The sequence below is a fragment of the Gigantopelta aegis genome, chromosome 10, assembly GCF_016097555.1.
Source record: "Gigantopelta aegis isolate Gae_Host chromosome 10, Gae_host_genome, whole genome shotgun sequence".
NCBI lineage: Eukaryota > Metazoa > Mollusca > Gastropoda > Neomphalida > Peltospiridae > Gigantopelta > Gigantopelta aegis.
Window position 1 is genome coordinate 3,579,455 of NC_054708.1, and position 14,209 is coordinate 3,593,663.

General features: G+C 35.9%; 1 protein-coding gene across 2 annotated transcripts in view; it reads right to left on the bottom strand.

Moving 5' to 3' along the window:
- LOC121384632 (influenza virus NS1A-binding protein homolog) overlaps nucleotides 1-14,209 on the bottom strand; it is an 89,049-nt gene that overhangs the window by 51,534 nt on the left and 23,306 nt on the right. The window contains exon 2 of one of the 2 annotated variants that reach the window (XM_041515097.1): nucleotides 6,473-6,648. The exons of the other annotated variant lie outside the window; for it this stretch is intronic. The gene's annotated coding sequence lies outside the window, so the exon portion shown is untranslated. The remainder of the gene's footprint in view (nucleotides 1-6,472; nucleotides 6,649-14,209) is intronic. 2 annotated transcript variants of the gene reach the window in all.

The window sequence follows — 14,209 nt, forward strand, 5'->3', positions numbered from 1 at the left end:
TCCAAGATATTTGGATATGTAATTTTACCCTCTGGCAGAAACCCTAATTAAACGGTATATATTTCTTATATGCTCAAGTCACACTTTACTTATACATGTAACTATCTGACTAAATTAGTAATTATGACAAATCTAATACATCACATGTTTAAAGACTCTCCTTGGTGCTTCAATTAGTAGCTCAACATTCACTTTATATCTACAGAAAAGGTATTTATCTGTGAAACTAGAAAAAACCTGAGTGGGCAAAATATCCCTCCAAGTCTTGTTTGCTTCAAATTAATTTGATAAAACTCCCTTAATGCATACAAATGTACCGGGTACATGTAGCTATTGCTCGACTTATATATATCAATAAAAAGTTAACAGTTTGTTGACACTATCCGTCTTAGAAATAAATCACCATGAAATTGTTTCCGCTTTGACTACTTTGTTTACATGTGTAACTCAGCACAATGGTAAGACTTGTTCAGTTGAGTGACTTATGGTTTACGGCAGTTCATTACACAATAAACGGCCATGCATCACACAGCATGGGTATTTTCTCCCACATAGGCTTGTAAGCTTACAGCATTACAACTGACTGACCTGTGGGGATCGACAACAAATTTGAGATTATCCTTCAACTATGCACCTACATATTCAAGTACTGTGACCCATCAACATGTTACCTAACATAGCTTTACATCACAACAAAGTCTAGGTGATAAGCACCGTGCCCAAAATAAGTGTAATCTGTAATATGCATCTAAAGACAATTACAAATAATGTAGTTTGTATTTTGCATCTAGAGATTATTACGTGTGTAATTCGCATTATGCATATATAGAGATCATTACGTGTGTAATTTGCATTATGCATATATATAGATCATTACGTGTGTAATTCACATTATGCATATATAGAGATCATTACGTGTGTAATTCACATTATGCATATATATAGAGATCATTACGTGTGTAATTCACATTATGCATATATAGAGATCATTACGTGTGTAATTCACATTATGCATATATAGAGATCATTACGTGTGTAATTCACATTATGCATATATAGAGATCATTACGTGTGTAATTCACATTATGCATATATAGAGATCATTACGTGTGTAATTCACATTATGCATATATAGAGATCATTACGTGTGTAATTCACATTATGCATATATAGAGATCATTACATGTGTAATTCACATTATGCATATATAATAATCGTTCATCGGATCATCAGGCTGATACTTCCGGAAGATTACCCAGCCTTCCTTCGGGGAGATTGCTACATCGACCTGCCTTACTTCTTCCCGAAGTTCGGGGCCGATCACCCCATCATCTCGCCATGAGTTCCGCCAAACCTCTCGTAGGGCAGGTAGCCTCCTTTTCTGGGCTTAGTACCAGACTTTAAGCTTTTTGGCCGTGGTTCAAAATTTTATGTTTATTTTTTTGTAAACAGTTCGACGCACTTTACTTTGGCAGCCTGTCTAAATTGCTCAAATCACCTCAAAACCTTTTTGGCCGAGCACTCTAATTTTAACATTGGTTTTTAAAAAAAATTCAGTCCAGATATGAGCAGGTTCGTTTGGCTTTAGGTCTCTGACCTAACTACTAAATTCTTATTCCAAACTCTGCCCACCTCAAACTTACCCACCCCCCTCCTGTGACAGGCGTGCGTGAAGCTCTAGTGGCATATATGCACGTTAAAATGTTACCTGACCTGAGTAGCAAGGGATCTTTTATATGGACTTTCCCACCGACAGGAGAGCACATACCATGGCCTATGAGAGAAGCCAGCATCTACCACAACCGTTGATATATAACAGTCCTAGAACTGGTACAAAACTTATTGACTTTCTTGACTGCCTCCTTGACGTGACAACAATATTATGTACAGGTAGGACGGGCAGTCAGGTTCTGATACAGCTGTTCAAACTTACATAGTGAACACTGACCATGTGTTTATCATCCAGCGAGTGACCCGACCTTCACCATATTGTGTCAACAACAAACTGGTACACAGTCACATCCGGGTTCAACAGCACCAGTTTTACTGCCTTATAATCTTTACAGTTACATACTATAGTGTTACAGTCTTATAGACAGTCTTATAGTGTTACAGTCTTATAGACAGTCTTATAGTGTTACAGTCTTATAGACAGTCTTATAGTGTTACAGTCTTACAGACAGTCTTATAATGTTACAGTCTTACAGAGTCTTATAGTGTTACAGTCTTATAGTGTTACAATCTTACAGACAGTCTTATAGTGTTACAGTCTTATAGTATTAGTCTTATAGTGTTACAGTCTTATAGTGTTAGTCTTATAGTGTTACAGTCTTGTAAACAGTCTTAGTGTTACAGTCTTATAGTGTTACAGTCTTGTAAACAGTCTTATAGTGTTACAGTCTTATAGTGTTAGTCTTATAGTGTTACAGTCTTGTAAACAGTCTTATAGTGTTACAGTCTTATAGTGTTACAGTCTTGTAAACAGTCTTAAAGTGTTACAGTCTTACAGACAGTCTTATAGTGTTACAGTCTTACAGACAGTCTTATAGTGTTTTAGTCTTACAGCGTCTTATAGTGTTACAGTCTTATAGTGTTACAGTCTTACAGTCTTATAGTGTTACAGTCTTACAGTCTTATAGTGTTACAGTCTTACAGTCTTATAGTGTTAGTCTTATAGTGTTACAATCTTACAGACAGTCTTATAGTGTTACAGTCTTATAGTGTTAGTCTTATAGTGTTACAGTCTTATAGACAGTCTTAAAGTGTTACAGTCTTGTAAACAGTCTTATAGACAGTCTTATAGTGTTAGTCTTATAGACAGTCTTATAGTGTTACAGTCTTATAGTGTTACAGTCTTATAGACAGTCTTATAGTGTTACAGTCTTACAGACAGTCTTATAGTGTTACAGTCTTATAGTGTTACAGTCTTATAGTCTTATAGTGTTATAGATATTCATTGTAGAGAATATCCTATTAGACAATGCCCTAACCTTTCTTTCCTGTCAAACTGGAGCTTAGCCAATGATATTTTATTCTGGTGTCATATGGTCGTGGGTCACAGCTAGTCCGTGCGACATTTACATTGACCAGCAAGCCATGAACCTCGACATATTACTGAGCTATTCCGGACTATTTTTGATATATTTTCATCTTTTCTGCAATGGTTACACAGGTTTGAGTAACATGCATGGATACATTTATATAATTGTTGTGCACATTATTTTCTATTATGATTTAAATATTAACTATTGGTAGATATACAATCATAATAATCTGTATTAACTATAGGTACATATAAAATGCTAAATGTAGTTGACACTAGTATGAAGGTAATGTTTATAAGTATTTAAAAGTATATTCAATGTATTTTAAATACATATTCTTAATTTACCAACTGTAAATACAATAGAATAATTACTAGAGTAATTATGTTGTATACAATAACAAGACATATATATAGGTCTAATTGTTGGGCATTTAACCATTATATATTTTAGCTTATGTTATAATGTTTGTTTATAGGATGATGAGTTGACTAGTTATCAATTACAGTAGCTAACAACCAGTTCGGTCCATAGCCCACAGCCAAGATGTGTGACTAATCTATTTCTATGTGTTTGAGTGTGTTTAGTAATGTACATTTCTTATCAGCAATGCACACATTTTTCATGTGTTGTTGGTTTCACATGCGTGTTAGCCAGCGCTTGTCATTTTGTAAGCCGGTTCGATGAACCAGTAGTGTAGTTATGTTATACTGCATCAGTAGGCTATGTCCATGGATACGGTTTTTGATGTATATGTTTATTTCGATAACATGTAACATGTATGTTAAGTAACATATAAATTAGTATCCTTGACAATACCTCACCGGACAATTGCTCACCAGACAATTGCTCACCAGACAATTGCTCACCAATAAAGTGAGAAATAGGACAATTGCTCACCTTTAGGGTTTTTTTATTAATAAAATTTTATTTATTATTTTATTAATAAAAAATAACAGAATTTTTAGAAGGCACTGGAGTTAGGTAATCGTGGTCACCTTTGATATTTTTTCTTTTGTTAATAAAAAAGAACATAAAACATAGAATTTCTAAAGGCACAACTTCAAAGTTGTGTTAATTACACAATTCACTTAATTAAAGTTTTTGAGGTTCCTATAATTGTTTAAGGAGGCAGTTACTTCTGACTGTAATTATGAACATCAAAGGCATATAACGTGTTTCAAGTATAGGTGTTAATTAATTAGGTGTTTAATAAACTGACGTTACCATACCCACTGATAATAAAAAATATTAATTAAAATGAAAAATAAAGGTGAGCAATTGTCCTATTTCTCACTTCATTGGTGAGCAATTGTCCGGTGAGCAATTGTCCGGTGAGCAATTGTCCTACATTCGTATTTTGTCAAGCTGTGAGATTGGTGTAGACTAGTTTAACATTTGCATTGTACAATGACATGTTGTTTTATCAATTATGTTATATTATTTTTATATACTATTTTCAGGACCTGAAATAAATCAAATCCTACCCAGCACTGTTGATGTCCTCCTTCCTAAATTAGAGGGATTTATCTGAAATGATATATTACAGTCTTATAGTGACGGTCTTATAGTGATGGTCTTATAGACAGTCTTATAGTGTCAGTCTTATAGACAGTCTTATAATGACGGTCTTATAGACAGTCTTATAGACAGTCTTATAGTGTCAGTCTTATAGACAGTCTTATAGTGACAGTCTTATAGACAGTCTTATAGTCAGTCTTATAGTGACGGTCTTATAGACAGTCTTATAGTGTGAGTCTTATAGTGACGGTCTTATAGACAGTCTTATAGTGTTAGTCTTATAGTGTTAGTCTTATAGACAGTCATATAGTGTTAGTCTTATAGTGACGGCCTTATAGACAGTCTTATAGTGTCAGTCTTATAGTGACGGTCTTATAGACAGTCTTATAGTGTTAGTCTTATAGACAGTCTTATAGTGTTAGTCTTATAGATAGTCTTATAAGTGTTACAGTCTTATAGACAGTCTTACAGTGTTACAGTCTTTAGACAGTCTTATAGTGTTACAGTCTTGTAGACAATCTTATAGTGTTACAGTCTTACAGTGTTATAGACAAGTCATATAGATAACTTAGAATGTAATAATTATTGTCTTATTTTCTTATAGTCGGTCATATATTGTATGTTATTGACTGGTTTTATGGTTTTATAGTTTTATAATTATAGACACTCTTAAATAAGTCTTAGCCAGTAGTATGTTACAGAAAAGCCTTGTCTTATGGTTCTAGACAGGTTCTATTGGTTATAGACATTTGTATTAATATGACAGTGTTTATAGTTTGTCTATGACAATATAAGTCTTGCTTTTGTAAATACAGCCAATCATATAGTGTTATAGTCTATAAATTATACATGTTATGTAAGCAGTTTTAGATTAATAGACAGTCTTGTTGTGTTGTATATAATCTATCAATTATATTATAATCAGTTTTATATTGTTAGACAGTCTTACAGTCTTACTTAGTCTAAAAATTATAGATATGACAAAAACAGTGTTATGCTGTTAGACAGTCTTATGATGTTATAGACAGTTTCTAAATTATATATATTATATAAATAGTTTTATATTGTTAGACTGTCTAATGGTGTTGTGAACTGTCTACTTGTATGATTCATAGATGTTATATAACGTTTTATAATGTTAAACAGTCTCATCACCTTGTACACACAAAAGTAGGACAGGACCATTTTTGGAAACCTTCTCATTTCCTGAGCGATAATGTTAGTCATTATGAGGCCTGAGAAAGGTGACCATGTATTTAACCTTCCTGGCGGACTTAAAAGTCATTTGTTAACCTCCACTCCAGCTGTATGAGGCATTATTTTATTTCGTAGTATGTTCATTCAGGATTAATTATCATGTTTTATTAAATTATTTTTGTTTTACCACTATTACTATTTTTACCAATATCCATATTTAATATTTAATTCTGGCAATAGTAAATAAATAAATAACTTTGGTAGGACTTTCCTTTGGCACTGTCACGTATAAAGAACATTATAAATACATATCATAAATAGTTAGGTTTAGTGTTAGTGTTAGTGTTAGTGTTAGAGTTAGGGTTAGAGTTAGTGTTAGGGTTAGGGTTAGAGTTAGAGTTAGTGTTAGTGTTAGAGTTAGTGTTAGTGTTAGGGTTAGTGACAGTGCCAAAGGAAAGTCCTTCAACAACTTTAACAGGAATTGTTTTTAGAAAGTATCATGTAAAAATAGGTCACTTTCAATAACACAGCAGAAAGGCACTGGACACGTGGGTGACCCATCTCTTGACAACAACAAACACACAGATACACACACACACACACACACAGAGTACATGCTAGAAAAACACCACCACTACAAGAACAGCCAGCCACAAACTGTTCACTCCAAGAGCCTTGTGAATGAAATACCATATTGTATAAAACCTTACCTGCTAGTGTAGTCAAAGTGTGGTCTGTCTGTCTGTGTCACAAGCCGGCCATAGGAGTGGAGTGGATGTGATCTCAGCAATCCCAGCCTGCACTATTTCCTCATTGTCCTACTTGGCGGGTTTATTGACCTGTGTGTGGCTCCAGACACCTCTCAAGCTCTCTCTCTCTCTCCAGGCTGTAAGGCAATGAGTAGCCAGTGACCTCTTTACCAGTCTATTTGTGTGTGGCACACAATCAGTGTAACACCATTTTCTCAAAACTGTGCCACACCAAACAAGTTTACTGTACCAGATATTTAGCATTTGGCATGAACTAGTATACAGCTGCAAGACTTTTACATACAATTAGGAAAGGGGAAACATTTCTCACAGCACATTTACTTTTTTAAATGTTTATATATATAAATAAATACAAACTTTAAATGAGCATTTCATTAACATCTCACAAACTATTGACACAAAACCTTTTACTCCTGAAAATCACACTATACTTCAGGATTATCTTAAAAACAAAGTAGTAAATAACAGCCCATTTAGAATACCACATATCTGTCTACACGATGTGGTAAATTATATAACAAAATTAGACATCAAAGGCAACCGGTTTAGACAGCATTGGGCCTGGAATATTAAAGCTTAGTAATCACATACTAGCTCCACTCATCCTACACATAATCAACTTAAGTATTGCTGATGGAACCTTCCCATGTGCATTAAAAATTGCTAGAGTCACTCCAATATATAAAGGGGTGATAAAGACAAAGCAGAGAATTACAGACCTATCTCGATTTTACCAACTATAAAAAAAATATTTGAGGCATATCTCAAATCATCTAATATAAATACTTGACTAAATATAATCTCCTACATGATGCTCAGTCTGGTTTCCGTGAAAAACACTCATGCCAGACTGCATTGGTACACCTAATTGATCAGTGGATCTTGTCTATCGATAATGATAACATGGTAGGAACCATTTTCCTAGATTTAAAGAAAGCCTTTGATCTTGTAGATCATTCTATACTTCTTTATAAACTGAAGCTTCTAAATTTTTCTGATCAAAGTCTCAGAATTGGTCACTGACGAAGTCAGAGGCTAAATCCGGGGTGGGCGTGCCTGAACCCTTGTGGATAGGGGCACGTAAATAGAGTTCCCATCCCATCCCATCCATTAGAAAAGTGATTTCAAAATTGGCCTCAACTATCTCACTTCTCAGGAGACTTAATATATACTTAAATCAAGCTGCCAAAACAGTTTTCTATAATGCATACATTGTTCCAATTCTCGACTTTGCTGCTACTGTTTGGGGACACTGTGCTAAGGAACAAGTGGTTCAAATTCTAAAAATGCAAAAATGTGCAATGAGAATAATTTTAAACAAACCATTAATAACTCCATCTAAAGACATGTTCAGGAACTAAATATTTTACCTTTCCCTGACAGAATAAAATACCACATCGGCATAATGGTATATAAAGCACTAAATGGCTTCTCCCCAGAATACATTACATCTCTCCTTACCCCAGTATCTGAAAACTGTAATTATAACCTAAGATTCTCTAACAAAAACAAACTTCAGCTACCAAGGCCTCATACTGAACTATAAAAAAATCCTTCAGTTACTCAGGTGTTCAGATATGGAATACAATACCCCTTGATATTAGACACCAGAAGTCAGTTGCAAACTTTAAATGCAGCCTGAAACAATATCTCATGGACGTTTATTTGGCTGATTAGTTTTTTATTCTATATAATAATTATGTTTTGAGACTTTAGTGTCAATATTACACAACTAACAGATGTCTGTTAAATATAAGATTTCTCTAGTCAATATATATGTATGCATTTATTATAATAGTATAGTACTTAGTATATATGTATTTTCTTTTCCAGTGTTTCAATGTATTGCTGAGGGCCAAGTGGAAGATTAGCTTGTGCTAAACCTGTCACCCTCATTAAATAAAGTTATTATTATTATTATTATTATATATATGCATTTTGTTTTAAAACCTGCTTTTGTCTTCACAAACATGTAACTACATGTATTTACAATGCTTAAACATTTGTGTTTAAGAAAAACAAGCTTTATAACTTCAACCTGTAAGTTTTTAAAATGTGCTTGTCCCCTCACCCCACACCCTCTATAGAATGCATTGTGTGTGATGGGGAGGTGCAGACACAGGTGTGTCCACCTAACCACAAATGTCACCACTGTGGTTATAACAGGAAACCCCAGCACACTGTTTAATTACACCCCAGCACACTGTTTAATTACACCCCAGCACACGGTTTAATGACACCCCAGCACACTGTTTAATGACACCCCAGCACACTGTTTAATGACACCCTAGCACACTGTTTAATGACACCCCAGCACACTGTTTAATGACACCCCAGCACACTGTTTAATTACACCCTAGCACACTAGTTATACCCTAGCATGCTGTTTAATCACACCCTAGCACACTGTTTAATTACACCCCAGCACACTGTTTAATTACACCCTAGTACACTAGTTATACCCTAGCATACTGTTTAATTACACCCCATCATACTGTTTAATTAAACCCTAGCACGCTGTTTAGTTATACCCTAGCATACTGTTTAATTACACTCCAGCATACTGTTTAATTATACCCTAGCATGCTGTTTACACCCTAGCATACTGTTTAATTACACCCCAGCACACTGTTTAATTATACCCTAGCATGCTGTTTAATTACACCCTAGCATGCTGTTTAATTACACCCTAGCATACTGTTTAATTACACCCAAGCACACTGTTTAATTACACCCTAGCATACTGTTTAATTACACCCTAGCATGCTGTTTAATTACACCCTAGCATACTGTTTAGTTATATCCTAGCATGCTGTTTAATTACACTCCAGCATACTGTTTAATGACCACCAGCAATGTTTAATGAAATTACACCCCAGCACACTGTTTAATTACCACCAGCAATGTTTAATGAAATTACACCCCAGCACACTGTTTAATGACCACCAGCAATGTTTAAATGAAATTACACCCCAGCACTGTTTAATGACCACCAGCAATGTTTAATGAAATTACACCCCAGCATACTGTTTAATGACCACCAGCAATGTTTAATGAAATTACACCCCAGCATACTGTTTAATGACCACCAGCAATGTTTAATGAAATTACACCCCAGCACACTGTTTAATGACCACCAGCAATGTTTAATGAAATTACACCCCAGCACACTGTTTAATGACCAACAGCAATGTTTTAATGAAATTACACCCCAGCACACTGTTTAATGACAACCACCACTGATTAACAAGACCTCAGCAGTATAATGACAACCCAGCACACTGATTAACAAGACCCCAACAGTATAATGACAACCCAGCACACTGATTAACAAGACCCCAGCAGTATAATGCCAACCCAGCACTGATTAACAAGACCCCAGCAGTATAATGACAACCCAGCACACTGATTAACAAGACCCCAGCAGTATAATGACAACCCAGCACACTCAGCAGTTGCAAAACGAAGTACTAGTAAGCGTTGGAACTAACAGGGTAGGAGTTGGGGGTTTATCGAGAGCTACAGACACTCAGTAATTGGGGCACGCAGGGGGGGTGGGGGGTGGGGTGGGGGTTGGGCCGGAGTCTGTTACCACACAAGTGTGCAGTGTAGTCCACTTGTAATGCATATAGTTGGCGAGATTGTTGGCCCAAGAATAGAACAAGTATGACTAGATGGTTTTTAAAAAAAACTATTTTTCAATTTCATGGGTTTTTTCATTCCGTTTCAGACTACAATATGTAATTAACAATTGAACTAACTCAAGTTGTGACAAATTAAAGGGTCCAACAATTGAATGGTGTCGACATTAGGAGCAAAGGCTACAATTATAATAACTACATAATGCATGATTGTCCAACAATTAAGTGTACTGCTTTATTCAACGGGGCTTAGGGTTCACAATGGGAATTCCGTCTGTTTTCCGCGATCGCGGAAAATCACTGGGTCTGTTAATTTTTTTAAATAGTGTGCTCATGATTAAAAAATTTTTTTTTTTTAAAACAAAGGCAATGAGCACTATTGGACGCTGTATTCGTGTGTTTCTGAAGAAATTAACCCATAGAAGCCGAGCTATACATTCAGACAAGAACAAAGAAAATATGAACTGGAGTCTGAGCAACTGTGGCGAAAATAGACGTCAGAAATGAGGGTAGTAAACGTCACATGCGACGCCTTGTTTTGCAACCACTGACACTGATTAACAAGACCCCAGCAGTATAATGACAACCCAGCACGCTGATTAACAAGACCCCAGCAGTATAATGATAACCCAGCACAGGGATTAACAAGACCCCAGCAGTATAATGACAACCCAGCACAGGGATTAACAAGACCCCAGCAGTATAATGATAACCCAGCACAGGGATTAACAAGACCCCAGCAGTATAATGACAACCCAGCACAGGGATTAACAAGACCCCAGCAGTATAATGATAACCCAGCACAGGGATTAACAAGACCCCAGCAGTATAATGACAACCCAGCACACTGAAACATTTTAATTTGGCAAGAGCCCAGCTGCCATCAGTTTGAGACAAAGGCTATTCAAGTGACTGTAAATCCATTATTTTCTATGAAAATAGCACACACTATGGTCTCTATTAACTGCCAATGGTTACTGTGATATAAATCCATTATTACGTCATCCATTAGGTAATTTAACACATTGGTGAATATATATATTGGTTTCACTGTGAACAGAATGAAGTACTCTGATATAACACTGCTTTACACTTCAGCTTACTCAAACAAGCTGTGTCAGATATAATTAACTGGAGTTGAGTGCTTTTGGAGGAGCTATTAGAAAAAAACTTTTGAAGATTTGTGACCAGCCTTGATGGAGCAGTGGTTAAGTCATCGGACTACAGGCTGGTAAGTAAAGGGTTCGCAACCCGGTACTGGCTCCAACCCAGAGCGACTTCTTAAGGGCTCAATGGGTAGGCGTAAGGCCACTACACCCTCTTCTATCTCACTAACCACTAACCCACTGTCCTGGACAGTCCAAATAGCTGAGGTGTGTGCCCAGGACAACATGCTTTAACCTTAATTGGATATAAGCATGAAAATAAGTTGAAGTGAATTGAAGATATGTTATGTTTTTCTAACATATTTTAGTTTTATTGGATTGTATTCTACACTATACGATACACACAAGCCCTGACATAGGATGTTTCTACACTATACGATACACACAAGCCCTGACATAGGATGTTTCTACACTATACGATACACACAAGCCCTGACATAGGATGTTTCTACACTATACGATACACACAAGCCCTGATATAGGATGTTTCTACACTATATGATACACACAAGCCCTGATATAGGATGTTTCTACACTATACGATACATACAAGCCCTGACATAGGATGTTTCTACACTATACGATACACACAAGCCCTGACATAGGATGTTTCTACACTATATGATACACACAAGCCCCGGCATAGGATGTTTCTACACTATACGATACACACAAACCCTGACATAGGATGTTTCTACACTATATGATACACACAAGCCCTGATATAGGATGTTTCTACACTATACGATACACACAAGCCCTGACAGAGGACGTTTCTACACTATATGATACACACAAGCCCTGACATAGGATGTTTCTACACTGTGTGACAGTACGTGCAGCACACATGTAACATACCCTGCTGCTGAGCATTGTCCGTACCCCGGCAACGCACGTATGCCAGATATGAGGAAGGAAAAGCGCACTTCAGCTGCTGCGAAGATAAATATACGTGGGCCTGTAGTAAACGTAGTAAACAGCAGGCTGCTGATCACTGCCAGAGAGTACAGGCATGAAAGACACGGCTGGCGCCAAACACAGATCTGAGATACATTTATTTATACACCCCCCCCCCACCCACCTACCGCAATGTGACCGTACCCATCAGAACGATCCAGCAGCCAGCTTCCATCTCAGTTTGATCAGAAATAATTGATTATAAATACAAAGAGTTGATGCATGATGTTTTGAAAATATTATAGGTAAAAACATTTTTTTGCATAAATACTGTGTATTATTTATGTGTGTATTATCTAAATTGTATAATGTCAAGAACATGAATATAACTTAATTCAGTCAGATCTGTTAACCCTTTTGTGGCCAAAATTTTTAACCACACATAAAGCCACCACAAAACAATATGATGGAATGTTAACTACTAGTAACACTTATTAATCAAACAATCTTTTTTTAAACATAAGTTGCTATTTACTATCAAAGACAGTTTTGTAGACAGTTTCATTGAGTTCTAACTCTGAGTAACTCAATGAAACTGTCTACAAAACTGTCTGTTTCAATCCACAAATGTCTGATAAATGACTATTTTATTCTGTCTGCCAGGATGCATATATTAGCCCTTGGTCCCAGCTAGTGAATGTTTGGTCCTGGTTAGTGGAAATTACTGACTGTATTACTACAATATATAGGGCACTAGCCAAAGCTTCTGGGAGGGCTAGTGACTTTCTCAAACATTTGTCACACACTTACTATTTACTACACACTTAGACACACTTTCATTAATAAGTTACTATCTACTACCATACACACTATTGTGAACAGAGTTTCATCAAGTTACTATTTACTATCATAGACACACTATTGTGGACAGAGTTTCATCAAGTTTCTATCTACTATCATACTCACTTTTGTGGAGAGAGTTTCATCAAGTTACTATTTACTATCACTATTGTGGACAGAGTTTCATCAAGTTACTATCTACTATCATAGACACACTTTGTGGAGAGTTTCATCAAGTTACTATTTACTATCATAGACACACTTTTGTGGACAGTTTCATCAAGTTACTGTCTACTATCATAGACACACTATTGTGGACAAAGTTTCATCAAGTTACTATCTACTACCATAGACACACTATTGTGGACAGAGTTTCATCAAGTTACTATCTACTACCATAGACACACTATTGTGGACAGAGTTTCATCAAGTTACTATCTACTACCATAGACACACTATTGTGGACAGAGTTTCATCAAGTTACTATCTACTATCATAGACACACTATTGTGGACAGAGTTTCATCAAGTTACTATCTACTATCATAGACACACTATTGTGGACAGAGTTTCATCAAGTTACTATCTACTATCATAGACACACTTTTGTGGACAGAGTTTATCTAGTATCAAGTTACTATCTACTATCATAGACACACTCAAGTTACTATTGTGGACAGAGTTTCATCAAGTTACTATCTACTATCATAGACACACTTTTGTGGACAGTTTCATCAAGTTACTATTTACTATCATAGACACACTTTTGTGGACAGTTTCATCAAGTTACTATTTACTATCATAGACACACTTTTGTGGACAGAGTTTCATCAAGTTACTATCTACTATCATAGACACACTATTGTGGACAGAGTTTCATCAAGTTACTATCTACTACCATAGACACACTATTGTGGACAGAGTTTCATCAAGTTACTATCTACTATCATAGACACACTATTGTGGACAGTTTCATCAAGTTACTATTTACTATCATAGACACACTATTGTGGACAGTTTCATCAAGTTACTATCTACTATCATAGACACACTATTGTGGACAGTTTCATCATCAAGTTACTATTTACTATCATAGACACACTTTTGTGGACAGTTTCATCAAGTTACTATCTA